General features: G+C 40.4%; 1 long non-coding RNA gene across 1 annotated transcript in view; it reads right to left on the bottom strand.

Annotated features, from left to right (window-relative positions):
- Positions 1 to 10,566: 10,566 nt before the first annotated feature.
- The window catches only part of LOC143303869 (uncharacterized), a 44,695-nt gene continuing 38,657 nt past the window's right edge, over positions 10,567 to 16,604 (bottom strand). Inside the window, exons 2-3 of the long non-coding RNA XR_013060536.1 lie at positions 13,381 to 14,073; positions 10,567 to 10,691 (exon numbers count right to left, since the gene is read on the bottom strand). This is a non-coding gene — a long non-coding RNA (uncharacterized LOC143303869). The remainder of the gene's footprint in view (positions 10,692 to 13,380; positions 14,074 to 16,604) is intronic.

Here is a 16,604-nt window from a genome sequence, read left to right as displayed (position 1 = left end):
TAGAACGACCAGACTATAGAAGAAGGGAAATGGAGAGAGAATGAGCGGCTCGTCCTTTCGAAAATTGCCAACCAGAGGTCCCTTATAACGCGAACAGCGCGGATATTTATGCAAATTCGTACGGCGAAGAGTAGCGTGGTGCAATGGTATCTTTTTATTCTATTTCGCTCGTCGTCAACATTTTTTTTTTTTTTTTGTTTTTTATACGCGCAAGAAACAAGCGTCCACACGTCGAAATACGAGTCGTTGGTGCAGTTGGTTCGCGTCCGATTCCAATTTCTGTCTAGTTAAAATTTTCCGTGTGTGTCGGTTGTTATCGAGTAGGAACGCCAACTAATATTTCATTTCGTCGAATTTCGCTCGAGTTTGATTGGATCGGAATCGCCGGACACGAGTAAAACTAGACGCGTTAAGTGTTCGTTTGTGCGAGTAGAGACGCACTTAATAAAAAAATCAAAAAACGAAGGCCGACCCGTTTCGAGTGCTCCGATCTGTCTTTATTATTCCTGTCGTAGTATTTTGACCGAACCGCCAACGTCGAAAGAATATAGGAAAAGAAGGATTAAAAAAAGCGCTGACGGATCCACGTCTGCAGGAATTTTGTTGTCGGTACGTTTCGGGACAACTTGATGCGTTTACATGAAAAAGAAATCGGGGAATTGCAGCCTTTGCGCGCCTAGGAAACTCATCGCCACAACTTTCTGTACTCTGAATCGTCAGCCACTTTGAACTATTTAACGCGTGCAAATTTCAAGTCGATATCCACGACAGTTTCGTTGAAAACAGATTGTTAACACTTTACACTGGTTCGCTCTGTACAGTACATTCTTCCGAAAATCATATTTTCGAGTTAGGCGAGCTAATGAATGTCCGAACAGGTCGAACGATTAATCGATTCGTTGATACACACGAGACAACATCTCGATAATAAAAAGCAACGTGGAATTTAGCGGAAATGTTCGCTGGATAAATGAATAAAAGTTTAATCAAATACATGCATGACGAGAGGCAAGACTAATGGACGTCGCTTATGCATGCAGAAATACTGTCAAATTTCGAGTTCAATGACGATGGAATTTGTATGGATAAATGTCACTTTCGGATTACACGGGAAATGGAATATCGCAGAATATCAAGGTGATTGCTTACAATTTTCCTGATATACGATTATGTTTTATCAATCCCATTAAAAGTGTTTTATAGATACGCACGCAGCCGGATAAATTTATACGCAGTACAATAACGTGTACAGGGGCAATAATTTTCATCAGCTTCGATATCTCTCTTCTTTTCGCAGATACGGGAAAATTTTATTTGCGAACATCGTACGATATATACGAGATATAATAGAGAATATGGCAGTAATAATGTTCTTGCGGGTGGCGGGTGTTCGGAGACTTTCAGAAACTTTATCTCGATATTTTCAAATCGCTTGTCGCACTTTGTCAAACAATTAATAATCAGCTGATAGTATTTTTAGTAACTATTTGTGAAAAGAGCGTTAACGGTACTACGACGACATATTAGAATATGGGATGGATAAATCGCAAACAATCGCAATTTCATTTTCGTCTGTAGATTCCACTCTATTCGACGCGGGCCACGCTGATTCAATTCGGAATCGATCGAAACAAGCGCAACTGGAATTGACCGAATAGCAAATCCAGGGCGCGCAACGAACGCGCGAAAAAATCATCAAGAAACGGATGGAGAATGAACGAGGCCAGATTATCCGATTGTCGATTTCAATTGGTCCGGTTTGCGTCCGCGGATCGCTTCGATCGAGCACAGACGCGGACGCGGACGTGGACGCGCGTAGCTTTTGTGCAGAATTAATGCGCGTCTGTCGCGAAATCGCATTAACGTCCACGATTTCTCATCTCTTCGTGTATCGTTAATAGCAACGGGGGCCTGGATGATTCGGTGACAAGATCATTAGCAGCCTGAGCGTCCATTACACGCTATCTGACTCGTATCGTTTGCCTGCACATTTCGCGCCGTATCTCCTTGTTCCAGGCGTAAATGTTGAAAAAGACGAGCCATTTGAGAACTACGAACAGTGTTGGACGCATTCGATTCTCAGTTTCGAAACGATTCCACGCTTCTCGAAATTGTCGGAATTCCGATCACTTGGAACGCGATGAACACCTGAAGGTTTTGGAAATCCGAAAAGTCTCGAAAGTCTCGCAAGACTTGCCACCTTAAACTGAAAGTCTCCAATGTTTTGCAAACTCGATGCCCCGAAACTGCTGAAAGTCTTTTGTAAGACTCGATAGCCTGAAACTTTCGAAAGTCTTGAAAGTCTTGTAGATCCTACGAGTCTTGCAAGTCATTCGCGTAAATGCATTTCTGATATCTCGTAGATCTTCTCTAATATTTTATGTCAATGATATCGTCTGGATCAATCATCGAAAATGTTTGTCAAATATCGACTACGCTCTAAACCCTAGCCTTTCGAGACTTGTCAAAGTATACAAGACCCACAAGAGACACATTCCATGCGGTTCTTCGTGCTGTTTTAATTCCTTTTTTTATTCTATTCCGTCCTTTTTAAATTATATTGGTGAAAATAGGAATTTTTTCACGAATATTCGCGATATATCGATAACTTGCAAGATGTACGTGTGACAGAGAAAATTAAACTTTAAGACGAGCGAAGAAAGAAAATTTGATAATTCTTGCGATTATGCGTCTCATTAACCATTGCCACCAATTGCGTATGGTGCCGCTAGAGCTGCGCAGCTCGTAGCAAATTGTTAACAACGTTACCCGCTGTTATCTTCGTAATTATATTACATGTAAATTACTTTTGCGGTGCATAAACATCGTAAGCAATCTATCTAATTACTCACTTGCAGAATCGGTTGTATCAGTATGTAAATTGCACGTATAAACTTGGTGAATAGATTACGTTAATCTACGCTACTGCGCGCAAAATTAATCTTGCGTATTTAGTATTATGAGAGGATAATAGACGTGCGGTTGCCACGATATTTCGCGGCTCTTTAACGCTCTTCTAACCAACTTCGTATTAATTGAAAATTTATTGAAAATTGAAGATTCTTTATCAACTTTCATTCTCCTCCGATAAAAAAGACAGCGCTTTTCTTCGACAGCCGTTAGTTGAAACGTTAGACAAGGGCAAATTCCACGGATAAAAGTTAAAATATCTGCTAAACTAATGGTTTTTTCGGTATAATATCAAAAAATGATCAGGCCCATCGAATACGATAAATTCTATGTCAAACATTTTTCGAGAAACGTCAATCGATAGCCAGTTCATCTCGTATCGCAAACTTGGCGAGATTGAAAGATATCGATGCTGAAGAAAAATACGTAATTCGTTTCGAGTAACAACAGTAAGAGGAACAGTACAGGGACACACCGGTGAGCATAGTCGGTGGAACAGAAATGGCGGCAAGTTTGCCACGGTTTTCCATTTTGGCCGCCGGCGAGAGTGCTAACGCGCGAATTTGCAAATTATTTGGCAACTTTGCAGCAATGCCTGCAAGCGTACCTTCGTTTAATTACTCCCTTAAAATTTCACGTCCGGGTTTTGCCAGCACGGCCAAACGTCACGCTTCCATTCAACCGCGTTTACACAACGAACTTATTCGACTTGTTGTTGGTAATTAAGAAACAATGACGCCTGGCTCTACCAAGTTCTCTTGCAACCCCTCGAGCGAGCAATTTCCAAATTCTTCAAAATTCTGCCGCTGTGAGGGACAGAGTGGTTCGAAACAAATGCACGCGAGATTTAATGTACGCGAGTATCCTAAGGCCGTAAAAATATCCATAGACCGTGGATGCTTGTACAAATGCATATTTTTGTGAAGGTAACTGTTTAGAAAGACGTAAAATGGATAGAAATCGCCTTTTATACATCTTTGATTGCCACGTGCAGTCTTGGACGCAAGTTCAATTTCCTCCTGAGCCATCGGGCTGAAATAAATTCGATTCCAGCAGATTACCATTCCCATGACAGTAGCAGTAGCAGTATGTTAAAATGTTAATAACAATTGACACGTATCTAATGAATTCCCGATGCGACGCGCAATCAAGGGTCGCAATGTCTGCTGGTTCTTAGACCTAATTCCCTAGCGGCCTAATTACCATCCTGGCAGTCTCGTAGGCTATTAAGATGGACAGGATACTTGCGCATTGCCGAGCAACGTCCGGGAGTGGATTCATCGATGATTTATCAATTACGTCAACGTCGACCTGTGCCCAAGCTATGTACGCGATCCGTTGCATAAATAATAAGACAAATACGCTTTATAATTCAGCGGGTAAGCCGTTAAGAACGTGAATTGTGAAACCTGAACATTTCAAGTTGCGCGATAGCTTTATTGCTGTATCCTAATTCATTTATTCGATATAGGACATTTGCCAAACGAGTTTCGTCCTTTAGGAAGTATCCAAACGTGCAAATTATTAATTATGCATACGAGTTATGTACTGTAGCCCGTTTGGAACAAGTATCTCGAGCAAGTTACGCGACACGCATGCTAGCGATTCAACGTCTTAAAAACAGACTAGCTTGCCTGAATTCAAACACTATCCAATGGGAGAGTATATAAAAAATTTACCTAACGTTTGTGTATCGGACGAACTGTAAATTGTCAGATGGTTAAAAAAGAAGAGAGAATCTTGCGAGTGAATAATTGGAAGGATTTTAATGCTTCGATCGATTGATATTGATATAATGAATGCTATGATAATCCATTCGCTCCGTCTTCCTCTGTTGCCAAATAATTTTATCGTGTCAGTTCTACTTCTTACTCCTACACAATAAGGTGTACGTTTGGTATTCGTTAAAAGTACATTCGGTACTTTCCAGTCGTTACCGTTCTCTAACGATGATGATGGTTATTACCAACCTTCGCAATCTTCTGTCTACAAAAAAATTCCGGCCGCTACGTTCGAACGCGGCAGCAAAGATCCTGCGATGTGTCCGTAAAAACTAAACGACGACAGGAGAAATACCTATCCCGCTAGCGTACAACCGAACAAACAAGATAGCCTTCGACGAGCCAAAAACTCCTTATGTACCCGCGTCTACGGTGCCTGGTGATGTACGCGTTCAGCGTGAAACCGCTGGCGTAGAATATCGCGATAGCGGATAAATCAAGTCGAATAATTGGCGGATAGCATCTAGCGGCGAATTGCGGAGAAAAGTGCCGTCCTCTTATCGCACGTGTTAGCGAGACCCTCGCCAGGGGCATTACCGCGCTTTTATTATGTATACGTGCACACTCAGCAACGCAAACTGCAGCTTCCTTCGCTGATAGCTGCTCATGAATGCACTGGTCTCGCGCTAAATGCCTGGACATAAGCAGGCGCTGCTGCCGTAAAAATTAAATCTCCTATAGAGATCTTTGCCAGCTACGCATTCGACGTTTTTCTTCCTTTTAATATTAAAAGACAAAAGGCTGCGCACAAAAGAGGAATAATAAGGCGCAATAAAGGAGGAAAAAATGGAGTATCCGTGAAGATAGATCCGAGTTTATGGAAAGGAATGGATATTAGCAGGACGTTGGTAGAAAGAATTACACCTCTTCGATATTTTACTGGGAAGAAGAGACTATGAGAGCGAAGGGCGAGGGCAGTTTGGTGGAATACGAGGCTCGAGGCAAGCAAGGGAGAGGAAAGTGACAAGATAATTGCTAGAACAAGATGTGGCAATTTAGTGAGTCTTAACAGGTATTGGTCGGAGGATTGTGTACGCAGGTGAGCGTTACGTAACAGTGGCAGGCGTACGTTAAAGCACGAGTCAGAGAACAGTTACGAGGGAAAAATTAAGGAGAAATAACGGTAGAAAATGAAAATTGTACTACGGATGGAGTATTGCGTGGAAGCAACGAGGGGAGAGTAGTCGATTGGCAGGGAAAGATGGAGAATAAATTAAGGGAAGCGAGAGGTGAGATACGTGAGTAGATATGTCTCTGTGACGTTTGAAGCGATCCTATAGTTAACGTCTCAACTAAAGATACTAAATTAGAGTATGGAAGAGATGGAAAAGAAGGAAATACCACTTTTGGTAAGACTAGACACTATGGTTATCTGACTACGTAACGGAGATTCGCTTCTAGTGGCACAATGCGCCGAGTTTTCCTTGTGCTTTCTAAGCTTAATCCGAAAACTTGGTCAGAGTTCTTCCAGGCTCGTGCACGAAAACGTTTTAGCCAGCCAAGACAGCTTTCGCCTGAGTGTGTCCAGGCGTACAAGGATCCAGGATACTTAGCAAAGTCAGGACTTCTGTGTGCTCATAGGACGCTAGGTGCCGTTAGCTCAAACTTCCTCGCCAAAACGCTGACTCTTCTTGCGCGTCCTGTTTTAAGCTTATTAGGAACTAAGCGTCACAGTTAAACGTTTCGACGAGTGAAGGCTTTTGCAAGGGAAAATGAAACACAGCGACGTGAAAAATTACCGAAACCTTTTACGTAAAACGCGGATGTTTATGCACCTGACGTGCGTTAGAACGTACAAATAAATTATGAGACGGATGTAAATATAATATACAACATACAGTTTCATCAAATTGGTACACGATCTTATTAAATTAATATCCGCGCAAATAGAAGACTGTCGTTACGTGCGGATAAAAATAGATTTCTCGAAAACTTAGATAAGATACTTATATCTTAAATGAAGCTATCTGTTCGGAAATCGAGTTTCTCTCTCCAACATGCACATCCACTGCACCGAGGATGTCTTCGTACAGAGTGTCTTCCGACAGAACACTTAGGTACCTGTACGAACTTTCTTGCTCACTCTTCAAAGTGTCAGCCTTTAAAAGTCTCACAAGTACGGCAGCGAACTCTGCGGAAGTGTTATCGCCACGTTCCTCGAGATTCTTCGACCGACGGACACGTCCTAACTGAACACATCTACTTCCCACTTGCATACTTTAGCCATCCTTTGTAACGGAGATGTAATAGAAGTGGTAGAGATCCGCCCGAAAGAGGCGCTTCAAAAGTTTCCAATTTCGGTCGTGAACCTTTCTAAATGAGAATTTCACGATGTTTACCCCTTCCAATATATTGCTTAAAGAACGTTTCGTTTTATCGGAGAGACGAGTATATATTTCCAGGTATCGTTAACCTTTACCTCGGTTTTTTTAGTGAATTTTTTGAATGAATTAGTTACCGGTACTATGGTTTATCGTTACGAACAAATAAAATTTCTTTGCATAATAGGGAGAGGCAAATGTTTCCGTTGACCCAATATTTTCCGTGCAGAATGTCGTAACATAAAGAAACGATGTACCGTATGTTCAATTAATTACTTAAATTACATAATTGTCCCGCAAATTATTCCTGTACTATGCACGACACTATGTACGTACGTATTATCGAATGATATGAAACTAGTACACCTAATATACCTAATTAACGAGCATGTATCGTAAAAGGAATAATTAAACGACTGAAGTAATGTACAGCGATAAATAATAATAATAAAATTAAGAAATACTATTCGTATCCAGTGTAGAAGATCGCAATAAAGCACTTGTCGGGGATTAAAAGAACTGAGAGTATCGTTGGCAAGGATGGCTCTGCTGCATGAATTATTCGTCAGAAAAAATGGAAATCTACGGGACAGGGAATCGAAATAAACCCCTACCTTTTATACCGTTACACGTAACGCGGTACAGAGAAAGTCACGAGCATGTGCGACATGCACGTGCAACCGTACGATGGCGCATACCTTTTTTCACGGGAATTGTTCAACAAGAAAGTTTCTCTATGGAAACGCAGAGGCAGAAAAATTTCTGGAAACTTACGGACCAGTAATTTGCGAATCGCGAACTGCCTTTTAGCGAGAAGCGGATATATCTATTTCACAAGCTTGGATATGCGTTCAAAGGGACCAGGTATTTGAAAATTTAACTGTTAGCGAGCAATGGAGCAAATTCGTTCTTTCTCGTAGCTATAGCTGCACGATTTTAGAATACTGTTTGTTACGGAAGAGTGACAACCGTTTCACAAATGCAAATATTCTACGTTTCCTCGCTATCGTTTAGCTTTTTCCCCTTGTATAGCGGAGTGTCTTGGTTATCCGAGTCTCGTTCGACCGAGATGCTTTGAACTTTACCGTAACTTCATTTTTTCCCCCGATAGTTTAAGAGTGTGAGTTAAGAGCGAAGTTAAAGAATACGAAAGCGTAGATAATCAGGTACCGTTAAAGCGGTTAATCAAACTTTCGACCCATTAAATAGTTAATTAAAGTTAAATACGTGTACAATGTTACGTTATCAAAATGTCTTTTCACAGCGTTAATGCACAATTTATTAACAGCGATGGACCCCTCTGTTATTCTATACCGTTTGTATACATCGATATTATTGCCATACGTGGAGTGGCTGACACGTACGATAAAATCAGATATTGCAGCGGAAATTACATTGAGAATTATCAAATTTTGTTTGCACTGACTGATACAATATTATCACAAACCACATTAATGGCAAGTTTATTAATACTTATCGAGATTAAGGAGAAATTTGTAAGTGTGTAATTTAAGAGTTTGCTCATAAACGGCGAAGATATTTATGCAAATGTATATTTTTACATGATATCAAGATGTAACGAGATTGATTTTATTTATAGAAGACTTTAGGCCGGTAAATATTTATTTTACATATTTGCATATCCTGCGCCTTTCATTCACGTTCGTCGTATTTATCTGATAAAATCCAATACCATTTACCAAAGTCTTGGAGAAAGTTAAAAGTGAGGATATGCACAAACGTTATAGATGTTAACGAGTAATTACGATTAATCGATACATTAGTCGTTCTACGAACAAGTCTATTAAATATTGGTACTCGGAAATGCGAAAGGAAAAATTATGACGAAATAAAATACAGTTCCGCGGAGAAATTCCAGACTTAAAACTGTATCACGAGTCGGTGAAATTTGAACAGGTAATTGAGAAGCTAATTGCTACCGAGAGAAATTTAAATACGCCATCGAAACACTGTGTTTTAAAATTACAAATGTACGTTCGATTAAAAATTAAATAGAACGAGAACAAATATTTGTTGGAGAAAAATTTTACGTTATCGGAACTACTGACACGATCTTCAATTTTTCTTTCAGTCGATTCAAGAACGGAATCGAAGTACTTAGGAATCGTGTTTACTCGATGAAAGATTAACGTGGGAACTGGTCGCATAAAACACGTGACGAAGGAAGTAGCATAGCGAGAAGAAGTTCATACGATATACAACTTTGTATGTGTTTCCTGAGAACGACTGCTGCACGAGCGAAGAAGCTGTATAAGAAGCAACTAATTCGATATATCATCAATGATATATAATAACTTGTCATCGACTGTAAATTACATACAACTAGGCGAGAATCGGTTTGAAAATATTTCGAGGACCGTCGGATAAATTTGATATACGAAGGTACGATTATATCCTACAGAACAAGAAAAGCGATTTAAAACATCCTGTAACGCGAGCGTTCCTTGTGAAGCACAACACTGTCAAAAGAATTTGATACGATATGATCCACTTGCTTATGGAAATCCCGGTCTGGATAAAAATTGGAAAGGACCGTCTGTCCGCTCTTTCCACAGTCTCTTTTGTTTTAAGAGCTAGAAAAGCAAGTTACGCGCATTTATTACCATTCTAAAAGAAAATTCAAATTATTCGATATACACGTAGGAATAAAGCTTGGGAATAGCAAAATACACCTGAGATTTGTACACGTGTTACGTGGAATAAGTATCGGGCAAGTATTTTGTTCTAGTGCAGCTTTTATCTAAACCTGCCGTTTCTCTAGCATCAACTGCATAGTATGATATAAAAGTTTAATAAAACCAAACAGATTAACTTCAGCTAAGATGGATGGTACGACACGTCAAAATATGGGCGAGCTACGAACAAGCAAAATAGATATTATTTTCAAGACAATGGCCAATTCTCCGTTTAACTGGTAAATTGCAATACGCTGAAACAACCAAATAAAGGCTCGCAGAAGTGCAGACAGAAGTAATTTAGTCGAGTAACTACCAATATCACTTATACGTAGGATGGTTTAGTATCTACGTCGAAAGTGTGAGGAATTAGTACACAGTCGAGTTACAGATGTGATTAGTGGATTACTAAATCGCTCACTACTCGACTAAATTACTGAACATTTTACTAAACCACTCGATTAAATGTTAACGTTCATACAGGACAATTTACTAAATCACCGAACGTGTCTGTACGAGCCACAGCAACGATAGGATACTAGCGATACTACTTACCTGACTGGGCTCCATGCGCAGGTGCAGCGGGCGCAGGGGGCACCAAACCGGCGATGCTGTAAAGCGTTTGCCCGCTGCCATACTTGAGGCCGCCGCAATGACAGGGGGTCGTGGGGGTGGGAAGGCCCTCGCTGCCCCTGATGGCGGCACCAACCACCGAGATCTCGTCGAGCTCGTGACCGCTATCGTAATGGCACAATCTGGTCGCGCTGGTGCTCGCTCCGCCGCCACCGCCGCCGCTGCCTTCCCCTCCGCCGCCATCCCCGCGGCCACCGCCGCTGCCCCTGCCACCCCCGCTGCGGCCGCGAAGCGACTGCACCAGCCGCTTGGCGCCTGAAGACATTCCACGGAGGTGATCCAGCCTTCCGGTCTTTTCTTCTTCCTGTCTTCGCCGAACCCGCCCCGTCTACAAGCCCGACGATATCCACCTACGCATTTTAAATTACACGCGTTAGATTTTAGATTACAGGCGGCGCTCGTTTTATTTCCGCGAAACAACAGTGTGTATTCCGTAGAGATATCGAGATGGAGTGCGCGCCAGCGAGATGAAAAAGCGGCACAGCGATAGGAAAAGAGCACGGAGGTCTCTGTCTCTCGTGTCCTTGTCTGATAACTAGCAGATTGCGGATTTTCATGTATCCACGACACTACGTACTTGGTGGGTAAAGCAATTTCTCTGTTGCGTCTGTACCATTTTTAATTATGTTCTCGAAAATACGGATTTGCATAAAAATCCGCAGTCAACGAGCAACGTCAGTGTGCGTGCCTGATTAAATAAGGACACAAGGCACCTCTACGCAGCCGTTTCTTTCTACTTGCATGTCGCAGCAGCCATTTACACGGTAACATACGACTCGCGTGCTCTATCTTTGTGTATGGCGTATTCCGATCGCGGGGGAGAAACGTGTCGAGTATTTGGTTAGGCTAAGACGAGAGGGCAGGTAGAATTTAATTTGTTCGGTATTACATCGCGGTGGTGATCATCAGAGTTACTGGTTTACGAAACGTTTCGTTGCATTTTGCGTGTATTCGCGACTATTTCTTTGAAAGTAATTTAAATCTGCATTGTTTGCGAGTCGTTTCGCAAGTGCTGACGTTTTTCTTATTAAAAGTTTAACGTGAAAATATTGGAAAGAATTATGAACTCGATCGCTAATGTTCCCTCGTTTTCTACCGTAGCTTTCCATTTAAAAACTAATTTGCCTGCGCCTCTTGAAACCTCGGTATTTCGGAGTTTCATCAGGAATTGTCGTCGCGGAATTTTCAAAATGATCTTTCGCCTGTCTTCGTACGTAGAAATTAATTTTCATGAAATGTTCGCCGATTAAAAATGAAGTATCGATCAAGTATTTTTATGATAAAGATTACACCACAGAACAATATCTTCGTTGGAACTTTACCCAGTTGCAAAATATCCTCTCCATTTTTGCATATTTCGTTATTAGGATAATTGTTAGCGGATTTGTAATTAGCACAATTTCGAAAATACTGTTTTCGAGAGACGTCATTCGTTTGGAGATATAAATTGGTGTATTCGCGTTAATGAACGAAATGGAATAAAGGTAGAAAAGGTACAACAAATAGAATAATTGATTCGTGGTGGATATTTACAACGGTTTTGAGCAGTTAATTTGCTTTGATAAAACGATCAATTTATACGCGTCGTGATTGGATCACGCTTGCTAGAAATCAGACTGTTTCTACACTCGTAAATAACAATACAGGTAGAAAGTCTGGTTTCAGATTTCATTAAAAAACCGTACAGACGAAAAACCAATCTCTTGTTATTTCGTATTTTTGTTATAACTTTTTAACAAACCAACTACGTTCCTATGTTCATATAATATTTTTAAGCTTCTTTTTCGTACAAAACATACTAGCAGCGTTAGGTACGATAACTGTGGCACATCCTGTATACTTGATAACGTATGCATATGTTTCTGAATCTTTGATTAAAAATTATTACATTTTGTTACATATTCGCTATATACGCGATCCGGAAACCAAACTAATTTTAGTAATTTTAGAGTAGATAATCAGTATTTATTTATTTGTTCAGAAATCACACGAATAACTGGAATGTAATTGATATGAAAAAAATTAATTTGATTAGTTACTTAAGTTCGAATAGTATAATTTTTACAATATAATTGATGTTTATTTGAATAATTTACTCGGAAAGATTTTATTACGATTTTTTATTAATACGCGTAACTAACTTCACCGTATAACAGATTCTTCTGATGCGAATGAGGCTGCTAGTATGTATTTGCAATGAAATTGTCGTATTTTCTATGTACATCGTGTGTGCGTTATGAACGTGTGACTATTACTAAATTCCTTCAATCGTTGATAATTTCATGATGCATTCCATAATCCGGAATATCAAAATTGAATATTTTAATATGGAAATTAATTTCGCAGATACTAATCGCTATAATTTATATTTCGATATTGGAAGTTTAACCAACTTATTGTTAGTTAGTACATAATTCATGTTCTGCGAGCCACATTTTCGATTATATTTTACGTTAATCTGCGCTTAAATTAATTTATATTGTATTTACACGTTAAATTAATTAAGCATACTTATCGAGTTAACGAAAATTGACTTTTCTCTGTACGTATTGCATTTTAAATAGATAAACAATGCGCGTGTATGTGTAAAGTATGTTCTATTAATATAAAAAATAATAAATCTTGTTAATATCGTAAAATATTCTTCCATTGTGTTGTGAAACAACGAAAGACATTTTCTACATTTTCTTATAAACGAATGTCGTCTTTCTTTGTTTTGCAATCTCGTTTTCCTCGACGCTGTATTGCATTCAAGAAATAGGAACGTTGTCGCTACAGAATTTTGTAAAGTCTACGAAATGGAACAGACAAGAGAAGCATCTCGGATCACTTGTATAATTTCCCCGAATTAAATCCGCTGAAAGAGTCGCGTGACTTATCAAATACTCTAAAATCGCTCGACTTTCACGAAATCTTCTGGACACCTCGAGATTTGTTTTCTTAGATCGTCCGCTAAATTAAACCATAAGAGTTCCTATTTCAAAAATTTCATCCGAAATTTCAACTTAACAAACGAAAGAATGTAAAAAGTAATCTCACCGAGCGAGGATATCCGTCGTCTCAGTGATAGTCTGCTAATTGGGAGTTACCAGCGACGATAGCCACGCACACACAACCGCCACCGGTGTCACCGGTCTAAACGCAGAATCACGTTCATGTTCTCCGTTCTTCCCGGTATCCACTTGCCTCTTTACGCCCGAAAACTCCAAACTCCGATTCCACTAATCCTAGACAGAGCCACGCGTCGCCTGTGCGCTCGCTGGCCGACGACGAATCCACGATCGCCTCGACAGCATCACACGATTGCCGCTCGTGCTTTTCTCATCCCGTCAACGGACGACCCTCTTCTCGCGAACCACGTTAAAAGGAAACGCCGCCGACATGCCACGAGTACGTCGCAAGAAACGCGATGTTCGACGGAATTCACCGCACGTACGTCTCTCTTATTTCCCTCTTATTCTCTTCCTTTCCCCTTCTTCCTCCTTCTGCTTATTTTCAACGTTGACTAATCCTGTCGCGTTGAAGGAACACGCCGTGCACCAGACTCTTTAAGGGATAGCAGCCGTGCAACAAGTGTCTCGGGTCACGGCACTCGTGTCACGTGCTTGCCTTCTTCGACGAGCTGCTGCTGCTGCTGCTGCCAACCACTCGATGCTCCTCTTCGTCCTTTGCTCTCTTCGCAACGATCACGATGCTTAACTTCCGTCAAAGCGCTGTATAGCGCGATGGTACCTGAAAATAGTGCGGATGAATCAGGTTAGAGCACGACAATTCGCTGACGATGATCGAGCCGAGCGGCAGTAGGTTCGTGGTTGTGCTTGGGAATTTAGCGATCGGTGTTTGTCGAACGTGGGTTTTGGGCAGCAGAGTGAAAGGCAGGGAGAATGAAATGCAAATTATCTATGCACGTATATGTAGCTGTAGACGGCGACGAAAGTATCGATGTAAAAGTGTCGAGTAAATACGTATCAATGAAGTTTTTTTTAAATACGGCTCGTTTATAAGGTATAAATATTAACTTTTATTATTTACTAAATAATCTATGCACTATAAGGATATAGGTAATATGCTGCCGATAATGTACTATAAGGACAGAAATAAGTGGACAGGTAGTGGAAGTAGATGTCAATGCAGTTTATGTACTACATAATTTATGTACTATGTATTGTGCCATATATAAAAGTGAAGTATATGATACTGGTACTAGTTCGATTAAACTTCATTCATATCTACTTTCGCTACCTGGCCGTTTATTTTTGTCGATTGTATAGAAGTATGCATATACATATATATATATATATGTGTCGTGTATACAAGGCGGAAGAACGTAAAGCACTTCTATTGTCTCTTTCATACGATGCAAAAGGTCTTTCGAAAGAGGAGTTAAATCGTCTACTAAAAGCTAATCATCTTCCGACAGAAATAGATTGATAACCGAATCAAGACGTATAGATTAATGTATTGGAAGATGTATGGTTCGATAGAAGAAAATAAAGTTGACGTTTGCGTTTATACCTGTACCACGGTCGTGGCAGAATCTTCGTGCACAGGGAAAATCAGCAGCAGCTTTGCATTGACGTACTTCGTTAAGTAGAAACGAAATTAAAGCACGCGCACACACACACACACACACACACGAAAGAGGGAAAAGGAACAAACAAAACGGGAAACGTAAAAAAGAAAAGGGAAAGAAGAAACTTGAACATTTGTACATTCAATTGCATCACGTCGCACGCCATTCAACTAACTCACTGCGCAGTGTTATCACGCTAAACGTCGCTCATAGAATACAATAGCCGATCGCGCCAAATTCAAACGGCATTCGATCACAAACTGCAAAAGTGTTACTCACTAGCCAGATGGAAAGCTAGCTATTGAAAACCTAAACTGGACATAAACAATTTTTCAATGCGTTTCTTAATGCTAAAAGAAAGCAAAGTAAATGACGAGACTGTAGGAACTCCATTGCAAGAATTATGGAATAATAAAATCGCACAATGGCTCGAGAAGGTTCGTTGTGGAAATTGTTCCGATCAAATACCATTTATGATATTTCGAAGAAGCTGGGTGCGATTAAAATTTTACGTTTGAAGAGGAAACATTTCGCATTCACCGATAAAACCTTTTACAGGAAGATTCATCGTCCCTTGCATCAATTGTTAACTATTCGCCTCTAAATAGAAAACAGAATAGACAGGCAAACACTGGACGACGTAAATCTACCAACAATTATTAACCGCGCTGTTCACAAATTTACCCTGTTCCTTCGCTCTCCAAGCTAATGCATCACACGTGGCTCGTTTAGAGGCGGCTAATATATCTTGTTCATAATTTGTGGCAGCAAATTTACGTGGTCGGGTCTTGCGAAGTCACGCTAATAGGACCCGCCGTTTCAGAATCGGATACTCGACGCTGATGAGCGAGTAATGAGTCGAGAATTAGAAGAAGCCTCGAGAAAATGGCTAATATCAATTATCCGTTGCCCCGATCGGACAGGAGGAAGGCTCGTGTGTCAGGACCATTCCGAGCAACGGTTAGCGAATCGACTCGGCTGAGTGAGTCGCGTGATTTGATATTAACAAAACAAGGGTTTCGGTTACGCTCGTTTAGAGGCAACGCTCTGCTGGGGTACGGTGAATTCTAGAGTTACCTCCGGACGCATTAATAAGCCGATCGATTAACTCTGCCTTCGAATTCGCCAGTATCTGCTCTCCGTGGACCAATTTCCATCAAACTGCATCGACATCGCTCACCGGTTAGCTTCAAGTTCTCTCGTAAAATTTCCAATTGTTTCCAAGAGCGCGAAATAATACGAGTGTGTCTATCTTTTTCTTGGGGAGCGAAGGAATACGAAGATCACGGGGGTAGAACACGATAGGTACGTTTTTGTCGAGTTCCTGACTTTTGTATCACTTTATGGTCAAATTATGGGACAGGAGAATTTTTGAAGCAGATGGGGAAACACGTGTTTAGCTTTGAAGTCGTTTTAAATGAAAAACGATAGAGGAACATTAAAAAAACGTTGCAAAGAAGGTATTACAGTGCAAAAGATCTTTTCTATGTATGTATTTATTATTTCTAAACGTATGCATTAGTTTATGCGTTGCGTATAATATGTACATTGCTATACATAGATATTGTGATATTTTTGTTCTTTTAAAAAATCTTTAATCCTAGACAGTTAACACGACTGTGTTTCTTCTTTTGGTCGGTGTTACTTCCATTTTCTTTTTATCGTGCAACGTTTACTAGATAGATTCAAG

Source organism: Bombus vancouverensis, chromosome 17, assembly GCF_051014615.1.
Source record: "Bombus vancouverensis nearcticus chromosome 17, iyBomVanc1_principal, whole genome shotgun sequence".
In the NCBI taxonomy this organism is placed as follows: Eukaryota; Metazoa; Arthropoda; class Insecta; order Hymenoptera; family Apidae; genus Bombus; species Bombus vancouverensis.
Note: the sequence above shows the minus strand (reverse complement) of the source record. Positions and strands in the feature narration are given on the sequence as shown.